At 40.0% G+C, this 12014-nt stretch overlaps 28 non-coding genes across 28 annotated transcripts; all 28 read left to right on the top strand.

The window, feature by feature from the left end:
• The first annotated feature begins 159 nt into the window (after positions 1-159).
• Positions 160-278, top strand: LOC143703497 (5S ribosomal RNA). The gene has a single exon (XR_013191100.1). It is a non-coding gene; the product is annotated as a 5S ribosomal RNA (ribosomal RNA).
• A 371-nt stretch (positions 279-649) lies between these two features.
• LOC143703496 (5S ribosomal RNA) lies at positions 650-768 on the top strand. The gene has a single exon (XR_013191099.1). It is a non-coding gene; the product is annotated as a 5S ribosomal RNA (ribosomal RNA).
• A 162-nt stretch (positions 769-930) lies between these two features.
• Positions 931-1049, top strand: LOC143703789 (5S ribosomal RNA). Its single transcript, XR_013191384.1, has one exon. It is a non-coding gene; the product is annotated as a 5S ribosomal RNA (ribosomal RNA).
• Positions 1050-1419: 370 nt separating this feature from the next.
• Positions 1420-1538, top strand: LOC143703495 (5S ribosomal RNA). The gene has a single exon (XR_013191098.1). It is a non-coding gene; the product is annotated as a 5S ribosomal RNA (ribosomal RNA).
• Positions 1539-1909: 371 nt separating this feature from the next.
• On the top strand, positions 1910-2028 carry LOC143703494 (5S ribosomal RNA). Its single transcript, XR_013191097.1, has one exon. It is a non-coding gene; the product is annotated as a 5S ribosomal RNA (ribosomal RNA).
• Positions 2029-2190: 162 nt separating this feature from the next.
• On the top strand, positions 2191-2309 carry LOC143703492 (5S ribosomal RNA). The gene has a single exon (XR_013191096.1). It is a non-coding gene; the product is annotated as a 5S ribosomal RNA (ribosomal RNA).
• Positions 2310-2672: 363 nt separating this feature from the next.
• On the top strand, positions 2673-2791 carry LOC143703490 (5S ribosomal RNA). The gene has a single exon (XR_013191094.1). It is a non-coding gene; the product is annotated as a 5S ribosomal RNA (ribosomal RNA).
• Positions 2792-3162: 371 nt separating this feature from the next.
• On the top strand, positions 3163-3281 carry LOC143703489 (5S ribosomal RNA). Its single transcript, XR_013191093.1, has one exon. It is a non-coding gene; the product is annotated as a 5S ribosomal RNA (ribosomal RNA).
• A 162-nt stretch (positions 3282-3443) lies between these two features.
• On the top strand, positions 3444-3562 carry LOC143703788 (5S ribosomal RNA). Its single transcript, XR_013191383.1, has one exon. It is a non-coding gene; the product is annotated as a 5S ribosomal RNA (ribosomal RNA).
• A 370-nt stretch (positions 3563-3932) lies between these two features.
• On the top strand, positions 3933-4051 carry LOC143703488 (5S ribosomal RNA). The gene has a single exon (XR_013191092.1). It is a non-coding gene; the product is annotated as a 5S ribosomal RNA (ribosomal RNA).
• Positions 4052-4422: 371 nt separating this feature from the next.
• Positions 4423-4541, top strand: LOC143703487 (5S ribosomal RNA). The gene has a single exon (XR_013191091.1). It is a non-coding gene; the product is annotated as a 5S ribosomal RNA (ribosomal RNA).
• A 162-nt stretch (positions 4542-4703) lies between these two features.
• LOC143703486 (5S ribosomal RNA) lies at positions 4704-4822 on the top strand. Its single transcript, XR_013191089.1, has one exon. It is a non-coding gene; the product is annotated as a 5S ribosomal RNA (ribosomal RNA).
• Positions 4823-5382: 560 nt separating this feature from the next.
• Positions 5383-5501, top strand: LOC143703485 (5S ribosomal RNA). Its single transcript, XR_013191088.1, has one exon. It is a non-coding gene; the product is annotated as a 5S ribosomal RNA (ribosomal RNA).
• Positions 5502-5872: 371 nt separating this feature from the next.
• On the top strand, positions 5873-5991 carry LOC143703484 (5S ribosomal RNA). The gene has a single exon (XR_013191087.1). It is a non-coding gene; the product is annotated as a 5S ribosomal RNA (ribosomal RNA).
• A 162-nt stretch (positions 5992-6153) lies between these two features.
• LOC143703787 (5S ribosomal RNA) lies at positions 6154-6272 on the top strand. The gene has a single exon (XR_013191382.1). It is a non-coding gene; the product is annotated as a 5S ribosomal RNA (ribosomal RNA).
• A 369-nt stretch (positions 6273-6641) lies between these two features.
• On the top strand, positions 6642-6760 carry LOC143703483 (5S ribosomal RNA). The gene has a single exon (XR_013191086.1). It is a non-coding gene; the product is annotated as a 5S ribosomal RNA (ribosomal RNA).
• Positions 6761-7131: 371 nt separating this feature from the next.
• Positions 7132-7250, top strand: LOC143703481 (5S ribosomal RNA). Its single transcript, XR_013191085.1, has one exon. It is a non-coding gene; the product is annotated as a 5S ribosomal RNA (ribosomal RNA).
• Positions 7251-7412: 162 nt separating this feature from the next.
• LOC143703786 (5S ribosomal RNA) lies at positions 7413-7531 on the top strand. Its single transcript, XR_013191381.1, has one exon. It is a non-coding gene; the product is annotated as a 5S ribosomal RNA (ribosomal RNA).
• A 370-nt stretch (positions 7532-7901) lies between these two features.
• LOC143703480 (5S ribosomal RNA) lies at positions 7902-8020 on the top strand. The gene has a single exon (XR_013191084.1). It is a non-coding gene; the product is annotated as a 5S ribosomal RNA (ribosomal RNA).
• Positions 8021-8390: 370 nt separating this feature from the next.
• LOC143703478 (5S ribosomal RNA) lies at positions 8391-8509 on the top strand. Its single transcript, XR_013191082.1, has one exon. It is a non-coding gene; the product is annotated as a 5S ribosomal RNA (ribosomal RNA).
• A 163-nt stretch (positions 8510-8672) lies between these two features.
• On the top strand, positions 8673-8791 carry LOC143703785 (5S ribosomal RNA). Its single transcript, XR_013191380.1, has one exon. It is a non-coding gene; the product is annotated as a 5S ribosomal RNA (ribosomal RNA).
• Positions 8792-9161: 370 nt separating this feature from the next.
• Positions 9162-9280, top strand: LOC143703477 (5S ribosomal RNA). Its single transcript, XR_013191081.1, has one exon. It is a non-coding gene; the product is annotated as a 5S ribosomal RNA (ribosomal RNA).
• Positions 9281-9651: 371 nt separating this feature from the next.
• Positions 9652-9770, top strand: LOC143703476 (5S ribosomal RNA). The gene has a single exon (XR_013191080.1). It is a non-coding gene; the product is annotated as a 5S ribosomal RNA (ribosomal RNA).
• Positions 9771-9932: 162 nt separating this feature from the next.
• On the top strand, positions 9933-10051 carry LOC143703475 (5S ribosomal RNA). Its single transcript, XR_013191078.1, has one exon. It is a non-coding gene; the product is annotated as a 5S ribosomal RNA (ribosomal RNA).
• A 363-nt stretch (positions 10052-10414) lies between these two features.
• On the top strand, positions 10415-10533 carry LOC143703474 (5S ribosomal RNA). The gene has a single exon (XR_013191077.1). It is a non-coding gene; the product is annotated as a 5S ribosomal RNA (ribosomal RNA).
• Positions 10534-10904: 371 nt separating this feature from the next.
• LOC143703473 (5S ribosomal RNA) lies at positions 10905-11023 on the top strand. Its single transcript, XR_013191076.1, has one exon. It is a non-coding gene; the product is annotated as a 5S ribosomal RNA (ribosomal RNA).
• A 162-nt stretch (positions 11024-11185) lies between these two features.
• LOC143703784 (5S ribosomal RNA) lies at positions 11186-11304 on the top strand. The gene has a single exon (XR_013191379.1). It is a non-coding gene; the product is annotated as a 5S ribosomal RNA (ribosomal RNA).
• A 370-nt stretch (positions 11305-11674) lies between these two features.
• LOC143703472 (5S ribosomal RNA) lies at positions 11675-11793 on the top strand. The gene has a single exon (XR_013191075.1). It is a non-coding gene; the product is annotated as a 5S ribosomal RNA (ribosomal RNA).
• The last annotated feature ends 221 nt before the right edge of the window (positions 11794-12014 follow it).

Genomic DNA, 12014 nt, shown 5'->3' with positions numbered 1-12014 from the left:
AAAAAAAAAAAGAGTCCCTGAGCTTCTTCAAAAAGCCTTAAAAAGTCTCTGAGATTCTTCAGAAAGCATGAAAGAGCTTGAGTTTTTTCAAAAGTTGTTCTTAGTTTTCTTCACTAATGGTCTAACCTTTTAAATAGCCCAATTTTGGCAGCAGTTTTAGCTTACGGCCATACCACCTTGGGCACGCCCGATCTCGTCTGATCTCGGAAGCTAAGCAGGGTCGGGCCTGGTTAGTACTTGGATGGGAGACCGCCTGGGAATACCAGGTGCTGTAAGCTTTTAAAAAAAAAAAAAAAAAAAAAAGAGTGCCTGAGCTTCAAAAAGCCTTAAAAAGTCTCTGAGATTCTTCAGAAAGCATGAAAGAGTTTGAGTTTTTTCAAAAGTTCTTCTTAGTCTTCTTCACTAATGGTCTAAGCTTTTAAATAAGGCCTGGTTAGTACTTGGATGGGAGGCCGCATGGGAATACTAGGTGTTGTAAGCTTTTTTAAGAAAAAAAAAAAAGAGTCCCTGAGCTTCTTCAAAAAGCCTTAAAAAGTCTCTGAGATTCTTCAGAAAGCATGAAAGAGCTTGAGTTTTTTCAAAAGTTGTTCTTAGTTTTCTTCACTAATGGTCTAACCTTTTAAATAGCCCAATTTTGGCAGCAGTTTTAGCTTACGGCCATACCACCTTGGGCACGCCCGATCTCGTCTGATCTCGGAAGCTAAGCAGGGTCGGGCCTGGTTAGTACTTGGATGGGAGACCGCCTGGGAATACCAGGTGCTGTAAGCTTTTAAAAAAAAAAAAAAGAGTGCCTGAGCTTCAAAAAGCCTTAAAAAGTCTCTGAGATTCTTCAGAAAGCATGAAAGAGTTTGAGTTTTTTCAAAAGTTGTTCTTAGTTTTCTTCACTAATGGTCTAACCTTTTAAATAGCCCAATTTTGGCAGCAGTATTCGCTTACGGCCATACCACCTTGGGCACGCCCGATCTCGTCTGATCTCGGAAGCTAAGCAGGGTCGGGACTGGTTAGTACTTGGATGGGAGACCGCCTGGGAATACCAGGTGCTGTAAGCTTTTAAAAAAAAAAAAAAAAAAAAAAGAGTGCCTGAGCTTCAAAAAGCCTTAAAAAGTCTCTGAGATTCTTCAGAAAGCATGAAAGAGTTTGAGTTTTTTCAAAAGTTCTTCTTAGTCTTCTTCACTAATGGTCTAAGCTTTTAAATAAGGCCTGGTTAGTACTTGGATGGGAGGCCGCATGGGAATACTAGGTGTTGTAAAAATTTTTAAGAAAAAAAAAAAGAGTCCCTGAGCTTCTTCAAAAAGCCTTAAAAAGTCTCTGAGATTCTTCAGAAAGCATGAAAGAGCTTGAGTTTTTTCAAAAGTTGTTCTTAGTTTTCTTCACTAATGGTCTAACCTTTTAAATAGCCCAATTTTGGCAGCAGTTTTAGCTTACGGCCATACCACCTTGGGCACGCCCGATCTCGTCTGATCTCGGAAGCTAAGCAGGGTCGGGCCTGGTTAGTACTTGGATGGGAGACCGCCTGGGAATACCAGGTGCTGTAAGCTTTTAAAAAAAAAAAAAAAAAAAAAAGAGTGCCTGAGCTTCAAAAAGCCTTAAAAAGTCTCTGAGATTCTTCAGAAAGCATGAAAGAGTTTGAGTTTTTTCAAAAGTTCTTCTTAGTCTTCTTCACTAATGGTCTAAGCTTTTAAATAAGGCCTGGTTAGTACTTGGATGGGAGGCCGCATGGGAATACTAGGTGTTGTAAGCTTTTTTAAGAAAAAAAAAAAAGAGTCCCTGAGCTTCTTCAAAAAGCCTTAAAAAGTCTCTGAGATTCTTCAGAAAGCATGAAAGAGCTTGAGTTTTTTCAAAAGTTGTTCTTAGTTTTCTTCACTAATGGTCTAACCTTTTAAATAGCCCAATTTTGGCAGCAGTTTTAGCTTACGGCCATACCACCTTGGGCACGCCCGATCTCGTCTGATCTCGGAAGCTAAGCAGGGTCGGGCCTGGTTAGTACTTGGATGGGAGACCGCCTGGGAATACCAGGTGCTGTAAGCTTTTAAAAAAAAAAAAAAGAGTGCCTGAGCTTCAAAAAGCCTTAAAAAGTCTCTGAGATTCTTCAGAAAGCATGAAAGAGTTTGAGTTTTTTCAAAAGTTGTTCTTAGTTTTCTTCACTAATGGTCTAACCTTTTAAATAGCCCAATTTTGGCAGCAGTATTCGCTTACGGCCATACCACCTTGGGCACGCCCGATCTCGTCTGATCTCGGAAGCTAAGCAGGGTCGGGCCTGGTTAGTACTTGGATGGGAGACCGCCTGGGAATACCAGGTGCTGTAAGCTTTTTAAAAAAAAAAAAAGAGTGCCTGAGCTTCAAAAAGCCTTAAAAAGTCTCTGAGATTCTTCAGAAAGCATGAAAGAGTTTGAGTTTTTTCAAAAGTTCTTCTTAGTCTTCTTCACTAATGGTCTAAGCTTTTAAATAAGGCCTGGTTAGTACTTGGATGGGAGGCCGCATGGGAATACTAGGTGTTGTAAAAATTTTTAAGAAAAAAAAAAAAGAGTCCCTGAGCTTCTTCAAAAAGCCTTAAAAAGTCTCTGAGATTCTTCAGAAAGCATGAAAGAGCTTGAGTTTTTTCAAAAGTTGTTCTTAGTTTTCTTCACTAATGGTCTAACCTTTTAAATAGCCCAATTTTGGCAGCAGTTTTAGCTTACGGCCATACCACCTTGGGCACGCCCGATCTCGTCTGATCTCGGAAGCTAAGCAGGGTCGGGCCTGGTTAGTACTTGGATGGGAGACCGCCTGGGAATACCAGGTGCTGTAAGCTTTTAAAAAAAAAAAAAAAAAAAAAAGAGTGCCTGAGCTTCAAAAAGCCTTAAAAAGTCTCTGAGATTCTTCAGAAAGCATGAAAGAGTTTGAGTTTTTTCAAAAGTTCTTCTTAGTCTTCTTCACTAATGGTCTAAGCTTTTAAATAAGGCCTGGTTAGTACTTGGATGGGAGGCCGCATGGGAATACTAGGTGTTGTAAGCTTTTTTAAGAAAAAAAAAAAAGAGTCCCTGAGCTTCTTCAAAAAGCCTTAAAAAGTCTCTGAGATTCTTCAGAAAGCATGAAAGAGCTTGAGTTTTTTCAAAAGTTGTTCTTAGTTTTCTTCACTAATGGTCTAACCTTTTAAATAGCCCAATTTTGGCAGCAGTTTTAGCTTACGGCCATACCACCTTGGGCACGCCCGATCTCGTCTGATCTCGGAAGCTAAGCAGGGTCGGGCCTGGTTAGTACTTGGATGGGAGACCGCCTGGGAATACCAGGTGCTGTAAGCTTTTAAAAAAAAAAAAAAGAGTGCCTGAGCTTCAAAAAGCCTTAAAAAGTCTCTGAGATTCTTCAGAAAGCATGAAAGAGTTTGAGTTTTTTCAAAAGTTGTTCTTAGTTTTCTTCACTAATGGTCTAACCTTTTAAATAGCCCAATTTTGGCAGCAGTATTCGCTTACGGCCATACCACCTTGGGCACGCCCGATCTCGTCTGATCTCGGAAGCTAAGCAGGGTCGGGACTGGTTAGTACTTGGATGGGAGACCGCCTGGGAATACCAGGTGCTGTAAGCTTTTAAAAAAAAAAAAAAAAAAAAAAGAGTGCCTGAGCTTCAAAAAGCCTTAAAAAGTCTCTGAGATTCTTCAGAAAGCATGAAAGAGTTTGAGTTTTTTCAAAAGTTCTTCTTAGTCTTCTTCACTAATGGTCTAAGCTTTTAAATAAGGCCTGGTTAGTACTTGGATGGGAGGCCGCATGGGAATACTAGGTGTTGTAAAAATTTTTAAGAAAAAAGAAAAGAGTCCCTGAGCTTCTTCAAAAAGCCTTAAAAAGTCTCTGAGATTCTTCAGAAAGCATGAAAGAGCTTGAGTTTTTTCAAAAGTTGTTCTTAGTTTTCTTCACTAATGGTCTAACCTTTTAAATAGCCCAATTTTGGCAGCAGTTTTAGCTTACGGCCATACCACCTTGGGCACGCCCGATCTCGTCTGATCTCGGAAGCTAAGCAGGGTCGGGCCTGGTTAGTACTTGGATGGGAGACCGCCTGGGAATACCAGGTGCTGTAAGCTTTTAAAAAAAAAAAAAAAAAAAAAAGAGTGCCTGAGCTTCAAAAAGCCTTAAAAAGTCTCTGAGATTCTTCAGAAAGCATGAAAGAGTTTGAGTTTTTTCAAAAGTTCTTCTTAGTCTTCTTCACTAATGGTCTAAGCTTTTAAATAAGGCCTGGTTAGTACTTGGATGGGAGGCCGCATGGGAATACTAGGTGTTGTAAGCTTTTTTAAGAAAAAAAAAAAAGAGTCCCTGAGCTTCTTCAAAAAGCCTTAAAAAGTCTCTGAGATTCTTCAGAAAGCATGAAAGAGCTTGAGTTTTTTCAAAAGTTGTTCTTAGTTTTCTTCACTAATGGTCTAACCTTTTAAATAGCCCAATTTTGGCAGCAGTTTTAGCTTACGGCCATACCACCTTGGGCACGCCCGATCTCGTCTGATCTCGGAAGCTAAGCAGGGTCGGGCCTGGTTAGTACTTGGATGGGAGACCGCCTGGGAATACCAGGTGCTGTAAGCTTTTAAAAAAAAAAAAAAGAGTGCCTGAGCTTCAAAAAGCCTTAAAAAGTCTCTGAGATTCTTCAGAAAGCATGAAAGAGTTTGAGTTTTTTCAAAAGTTGTTCTTAGTTTTCTTCACTAATGGTCTAACCTTTTAAATAGCCCAATTTTGGCAGCAGTATTCGCTTACGGCCATACCACCTTGGGCACGCCCGATCTCGTCTGATCTCGGAAGCTAAGCAGGGTCGGGCCTGGTTAGTACTTGGATGGGAGACCGCCTGGGAATACCAGGTGCTGTAAGCTTTTTAAAAAAAAAAAAAGAGTGCCTGAGCTTCAAAAAGCCTTAAAAAGTCTCTGAGATTCTTCAGAAAGCATGAAAGAGTTTGAGTTTTTTCAAAAGTTCTTCTTAGTCTTCTTCACTAATGGTCTAAGCTTTTAAATAAGGCCTGGTTAGTACTTGGATGGGAGGCCGCATGGGAATACTGGGTGTTGTAAGCTTTTTTAAGAAAAAAAAAAAGAGTGCCTGAGCTTCAAAAAGCCTTAAAAAGTCTCTGAGATTCTTCAGAAAGCATGAAAGAGTTTGAGTTTTTTCAAAAGTTCTTCTTAGTCTTCTTCACTAATGGTCTAAGCTTTTAAATAAGGCCTGGTTAGTACTTGGATGGGAGGCCGCATGGGAATACTAGGTGTTGTAAGCTTTTTTAAGAAAAAAAAAAAAGAGTCCCTGAGCTTCTTCAAAAAGCCTTAAAAAGTCTCTGAGATTCTTCAGAAAGCATGAAAGAGCTTGAGTTTTTTCAAAAGTTGTTCTTAGTTTTCTTCACTAATGGTCTAACCTTTTAAATAGCCCAATTTTGGCAGCAGTTTTAGCTTACGGCCATACCACCTTGGGCACGCCCGATCTCGTCTGATCTCGGAAGCTAAGCAGGGTCGGGCCTGGTTAGTACTTGGATGGGAGACCGCCTGGGAATACCAGGTGCTGTAAGCTTTTAAAAAAAAAAAAAAAAAAAAAAGAGTGCCTGAGCTTCAAAAAGCCTTAAAAAGTCTCTGAGATTCTTCAGAAAGCATGAAAGAGTTTGAGTTTTTTCAAAAGTTCTTCTTAGTCTTCTTCACTAATGGTCTAAGCTTTTAAATAAGGCCTGGTTAGTACTTGGATGGGAGGCCGCATGGGAATACTAGGTGTTGTAAGCTTTTTTAAGAAAAAAAAAAAAGAGTCCCTGAGCTTCTTCAAAAAGCCTTAAAAAGTCTCTGAGATTCTTCAGAAAGCATGAAAGAGCTTGAGTTTTTTCAAAAGTTGTTCTTAGTTTTCTTCACTAATGGTCTAACCTTTTAAATAGCCCAATTTTGGCAGCAGTTTTAGCTTACGGCCATACCACCTTGGGCACGCCCGATCTCGTCTGATCTCGGAAGCTAAGCAGGGTCGGGCCTGGTTAGTACTTGGATGGGAGACCGCCTGGGAATACCAGGTGCTGTAAGCTTTTAAAAAAAAAAAAAAGAGTGCCTGAGCTTCAAAAAGCCTTAAAAAGTCTCTGAGATTCTTCAGAAAGCATGAAAGAGTTTGAGTTTTTTCAAAAGTTGTTCTTAGTTTTCTTCACTAATGGTCTAACCTTTTAAATAGCCCAATTTTGGCAGCAGTATTCGCTTACGGCCATACCACCTTGGGCACGCCCGATCTCGTCTGATCTCGGAAGCTAAGCAGGGTCGGGACTGGTTAGTACTTGGATGGGAGACCGCCTGGGAATACCAGGTGCTGTAAGCTTTTAAAAAAAAAAAAAAAAAAAAGAGTGCCTGAGCTTCAAAAAGCCTTAAAAAGTCTCTGAGATTCTTCAGAAAGCATGAAAGAGTTTGAGTTTTTTCAAAAGTTCTTCTTAGTCTTCTTCACTAATGGTCTAAGCTTTTAAATAAGGCCTGGTTAGTACTTGGATGGGAGGCCGCATGGGAATACTAGGTGTTGTAAAAATTTTTAAGAAAAAAAAAAAAGAGTCCCTGAGCTTCTTCAAAAAGCCTTAAAAAGTCTCTGAGATTCTTCAGAAAGCATGAAAGAGCTTGAGTTTTTTCAAAAGTTGTTCTTAGTTTTCTTCACTAATGGTCTAACCTTTTAAATAGCCCAATTTTGGCAGCAGTTTTAGCTTACGGCCATACCACCTTGGGCACGCCCGATCTCGTCTGATCTCGGAAGCTAAGCAGGGTCGGGCCTGGTTAGTACTTGGATGGGAGACCGCCTGGGAATACCAGGTGCTGTAAGCTTTTAAAAAAAAAAAAAAAAAAAAAAGAGTGCCTGAGCTTCAAAAAGCCTTAAAAAGTCTCTGAGATTCTTCAGAAAGCATGAAAGAGTTTGAGTTTTTTCAAAAGTTCTTCTTAGTCTTCTTCACTAATGGTCTAAGCTTTTAAATAAGGCCTGGTTAGTACTTGGATGGGAGGCCGCATGGGAATACTAGGTGTTGTAAGCTTTTTTAAGAAAAAAAAAAAAGAGTCCCTGAGCTTCTTCAAAAAGCCTTAAAAAGTCTCTGAGATTCTTCAGAAAGCATGAAAGAGCTTGAGTTTTTTCAAAAGTTGTTCTTAGTTTTCTTCACTAATGGTCTAACCTTTTAAATAGCCCAATTTTGGCAGCAGTTTTAGCTTACGGCCATACCACCTTGGGCACGCCCGATCTCGTCTGATCTCGGAAGCTAAGCAGGGTCGGGCCTGGTTAGTACTTGGATGGGAGACCGCCTGGGAATACCAGGTGCTGTAAGCTTTTAAAAAAAAAAAAAAGAGTGCCTGAGCTTCAAAAAGCCTTAAAAAGTCTCTGAGATTCTTCAGAAAGCATGAAAGAGTTTGAGTTTTTTCAAAAGTTGTTCTTAGTTTTCTTCACTAATGGTCTAACCTTTTAAATAGCCCAATTTTGGCAGCAGTATTCGCTTACGGCCATACCACCTTGGGCACGCCCGATCTCGTCTGATCTCGGAAGCTAAGCAGGGTCGGGACTGGTTAGTACTTGGATGGGAGACCGCCTGGGAATACCAGGTGCTGTAAGCTTTTAAAAAAAAAAAAAAAAAAAAAAGAGTGCCTGAGCTTCAAAAAGCCTTAAAAAGTCTCTGAGATTCTTCAGAAAGCATGAAAGAGTTTGAGTTTTTTCAAAAGTTCTTCTTAGTCTTCTTCACTAATGGTCTAAGCTTTTAAATAAGGCCTGGTTAGTACTTGGATGGGAGGCCGCATGGGAATACTAGGTGTTGTAAAAATTTTTAAGAAAAAAAAAAAGAGTCCCTGAGCTTCTTCAAAAAGCCTTAAAAAGTCTCTGAGATTCTTCAGAAAGCATGAAAGAGCTTGAGTTTTTTCAAAAGTTGTTCTTAGTTTTCTTCACTAATGGTCTAACCTTTTAAATAGCCCAATTTTGGCAGCAGTTTTAGCTTACGGCCATACCACCTTGGGCACGCCCGATCTCGTCTGATCTCGGAAGCTAAGCAGGGTCGGGCCTGGTTAGTACTTGGATGGGAGACCGCCTGGGAATACCAGGTGCTGTAAGCTTTTAAAAAAAAAAAAAAAAAAAAAGAGTGCCTGAGCTTCAAAAAGCCTTAAAAAGTCTCTGAGATTCTTCAGAAAGCATGAAAGAGTTTGAGTTTTTTCAAAAGTTCTTCTTAGTCTTCTTCACTAATGGTCTAAGCTTTTAAATAAGGCCTGGTTAGTACTTGGATGGGAGGCCGCATGGGAATACTAGGTGTTGTAAGCTTTTTTAAGAAAAAAAAAAAAGAGTCCCTGAGCTTCTTCAAAAAGCCTTAAAAAGTCTCTGAGATTCTTCAGAAAGCATGAAAGAGCTTGAGTTTTTTCAAAAGTTGTTCTTAGTTTTCTTCACTAATGGTCTAACCTTTTAAATAGCCCAATTTTGGCAGCAGTTTTAGCTTACGGCCATACCACCTTGGGCACGCCCGATCTCGTCTGATCTCGGAAGCTAAGCAGGGTCGGGCCTGGTTAGTACTTGGATGGGAGACCGCCTGGGAATACCAGGTGCTGTAAGCTTTTAAAAAAAAAAAAAAGAGTGCCTGAGCTTCAAAAAGCCTTAAAAAGTCTCTGAGATTCTTCAGAAAGCATGAAAGAGTTTGAGTTTTTTCAAAAGTTGTTCTTAGTTTTCTTCACTAATGGTCTAACCTTTTAAATAGGCCCAATTTTGGCAGCAGTATTCGCTTACGGCCATACCACCTTGGGCACGCCCGATCTCGTCTGATCTCGGAAGCTAAGCAGGGTCGGGACTGGTTAGTACTTGGATGGGAGACCGCCTGGGAATACCAGGTGCTGTAAGCTTTTAAAAAAAAAAAAAAAAAAAAAAGAGTGCCTGAGCTTCAAAAAGCCTTAAAAAGTCTCTGAGATTCTTCAGAAAGCATGAAAGAGTTTGAGTTTTTTCAAAAGTTCTTCTTAGTCTTCTTCACTAATGGTCTAAGCTTTTAAATAAGGCCTGGTTAGTACTTGGATGGGAGGCCGCATGGGAATACTAGGTGTTGTAAAAATTTTTAAGAAAAAAAAAAAGAGTCCCTGAGCTTCTTCAAAAAGCCTTAAAAAGTCTCTGAGATTCTTCAGAAAGCATGAAAGAGCTTGAGTTTTTTCAAAAGTTGTTCTTAGTTTTCTTCACTAATGGTCTAACCTTTTAAATAGCCCAATTTTGGCAGCAGTTTTAGCTTACGGCCATACCACCTTGGGCACGCCCGATCTCGTCTGATCTCGGAAGCTAAGCAGGGTCGGGCCTGGTTAGTACTTGGATGGGAGACCGCCTGGGAATACCAGGTGCTGTAAGCTTTTAAAAAAAAAAAAAAAAAAAAAAGAGTGCCTGAGCTTCAAAAAGCCTTAAAAAGTCTCTGAGATTCTTCAGAAAGCATGAAAGAGTTTGAGTTTTTTCAAAAGTTCTTCTTAGTCTTCTTCACTAATGGTCTAAGCTTTTAAATAAGGCCTGGTTAGTACTTGGATGGGAGGCCGCATGGGAATACTAGGTGTTGTAAGCTTTTTTAAGAAAAAAAAAAAAGAGTCCCTGAGCTTCTTCAAAAAGCCTTAAAAAGTCTCTGAGATTCTTCAGAAAGCATGAAAGAGCTTGAGTTTTTTCAAAAGTTGTTCTTAGTTTTCTTCACTAATGGTCTAACCTTTTAAATAGCCCAATTTTGGCAGCAGTTTTAGCTTACGGCCATACCACCTTGGGCACGCCCGATCTCGTCTGATCTCGGAAGCTAAGCAGGGTCGGGCCTGGTTAGTACTTGGATGGGAGACCGCCTGGGAATACCAGGTGCTGTAAGCTTTTAAAAAAAAAAAAAAGAGTGCCTGAGCTTCAAAAAGCCTTAAAAAGTCTCTGAGATTCTTCAGAAAGCATGAAAGAGTTTGAGTTTTTTCAAAAGTTGTTCTTAGTTTTCTTCACTAATGGTCTAACCTTTTAAATAGCCCAATTTTGGCAGCAGTATTCGCTTACGGCCATACCACCTTGGGCACGCCCGATCTCGTCTGATCTCGGAAGCTAAGCAGGGTCGGGCCTGGTTAGTACTTGGATGGGAGACCGCCTGGGAATACCAGGTGCTGTAAGCTTTTTAAAAAAAAAAAAAGAGTGCCTGAGCTTCAAAAAGCCTTAAAAAGTCTCTGAGATTCTTCAGAAAGCATGAAAGAGTTTGAGTTTTTTCAAAAGTTCTTCTTAGTCTTCTTCACTAATGGTCTAAGCTTTTAAATAAGGCCTGGTTAGTACTTGGATGGGAGGCCGCATGGGAATACTAGGTGTTGTAAAAATTTTTAAGAAAAAAAAAAAAGAGTCCCTGAGCTTCTTCAAAAAGCCTTAAAAAGTCTCTGAGATTCTTCAGAAAGCATGAAAGAGCTTGAGTTTTTTCAAAAGTTGTTCTTAGTTTTCTTCACTAATGGTCTAACCTTTTAAATAGCCCAATTTTGGCAGCAGTTTTAGCTTACGGCCATACCACCTTGGGCACGCCCGATCTCGTCTGATCTCGGAAGCTAAGCAGGGTCGGGCCTGGTTAGTACTTGGATGGGAGACCGCCTGGGAATACCAGGTGCTGTAAGCTTTTAAAAAAAAAAAAAAAAAAAAAAGAGTGCCTGAGCTTCAAAAAGCCTTAAAAAGTCTCTGAGATTCTTCAGAAAGCATGAAAGAGTTTGAGTTTTTTCAAAAGTTCTTCTTAGTCTTCTTCACTAATGGTCTAAGCTTTTAAATAAGGCCTGGTTAGTACTTGGATGGGAGGCCGCATGGGAATACTAGGTGTTGTAAGCTTTTTTAAGAAAAAAAAAAAAGAGTCCCTGAGCTTCTTCAAAAAGCCTTAAAAAGTCTCTGAGATTCTTCAGAAAGCATGAAAGAGCTTGAGTTTTTTCAAAAGTTGTTCTTAGTTTTCTTCACTAATGGTCTAACCTTTTAAATAGCCCAATTTTGGCAGCAGTTTTAGCTTACGGCCATACCACCTTGGGCACGCCCGATCTCGTCTGATCTCGGAAGCTAAGCAGGGTCGGGCCTGGTTAGTACTTGGATGGGAGACCGCCTGGGAATACCAGGTGCTGTAAGCTTTTAAAAAAAAAAAAAAGAGTGCCTGAGCTTCAAAAAGCCTTAAAAAGTCTCTGAGATTCTTCAGAAAGCATGAAAGAGTTTGAGTTTTTTCAAAAGTTGTTCTTAGTTTTCTTCACTAATGGTCTAACCTTTTAAATAGCCCAATTTTGGCAGCAGTATTCGCTTACGGCCATACCACCTTGGGCACGCCCGATCTCGTCTGATCTCGGAAGCTAAGCAGGGTCGGGACTGGTTAGTACTTGGATGGGAGACCGCCTGGGAATACCAGGTGCTGTAAGCTTTTAAAAAAAAAAAAAAAAAAAAAAGAGTGCCTGAGCTTCAAAAAGCCTTAAAAAGTCTCTGAGATTCTTCAGAAAGCATGAAAGAGTTTGAGTTTTTTCAAAAGTTCTTCTTAGTCTTCTTCACTAATGGTCTAAGCTTTTAAATAAGGCCTGGTTAGTACTTGGATGGGAGGCCGCATGGGAATACTAGGTGTTGTAAAAATTTTTAAGAAAAAAGAAAAGAGTCCCTGAGCTTCTTCAAAAAGCCTTAAAAAGTCTCTGAGATTCTTCAGAAAGCATGAAAGAGCTTGAGTTTTTTCAAAAGTTGTTCTTAGTTTTCTTCACTAATGGTCTAACCTTTTAAATAGCCCAATTTTGGCAGCAGTTTTAGCTTACGGCCATACCACCTTGGGCACGCCCGATCTCGTCTGATCTCGGAAGCTAAGCAGGGTCGGGCCTGGTTAGTACTTGGATGGGAGACCGCCTGGGAATACCAGGTGCTGTAAGCTTTTAAAAAAAAAAAAAAAAAAAAAAGAGTGCCTGAGCTTCAAAAAGCCTTAAAAAGTCTCTGAGATTCTTCAGAAAGCATGAAAGAGTTTGAGTTTTTTCAAAAGTTCTTCTTAGTCTTCTTCACTAATGGTCTAAGCTTTTAAATAAGGCCTGGTTAGTACTTGGATGGGAGGCCGCATGGGAATACTAGGTGTTGTAAGCTTTTTTAAGAAAAAAAAAA

This window comes from Siphateles boraxobius, unplaced genomic scaffold (assembly GCF_051911475.1).
Source record: "Siphateles boraxobius isolate OS27281-9 unplaced genomic scaffold, OSU_SipBor_1 389, whole genome shotgun sequence".
Taxonomy (NCBI): domain Eukaryota; kingdom Metazoa; phylum Chordata; class Actinopteri; order Cypriniformes; family Leuciscidae; genus Siphateles; species Siphateles boraxobius.
The sequence above is the reverse complement of the archived record's forward strand: the minus strand, read 5'-3'. Positions and strand labels throughout refer to the sequence as shown.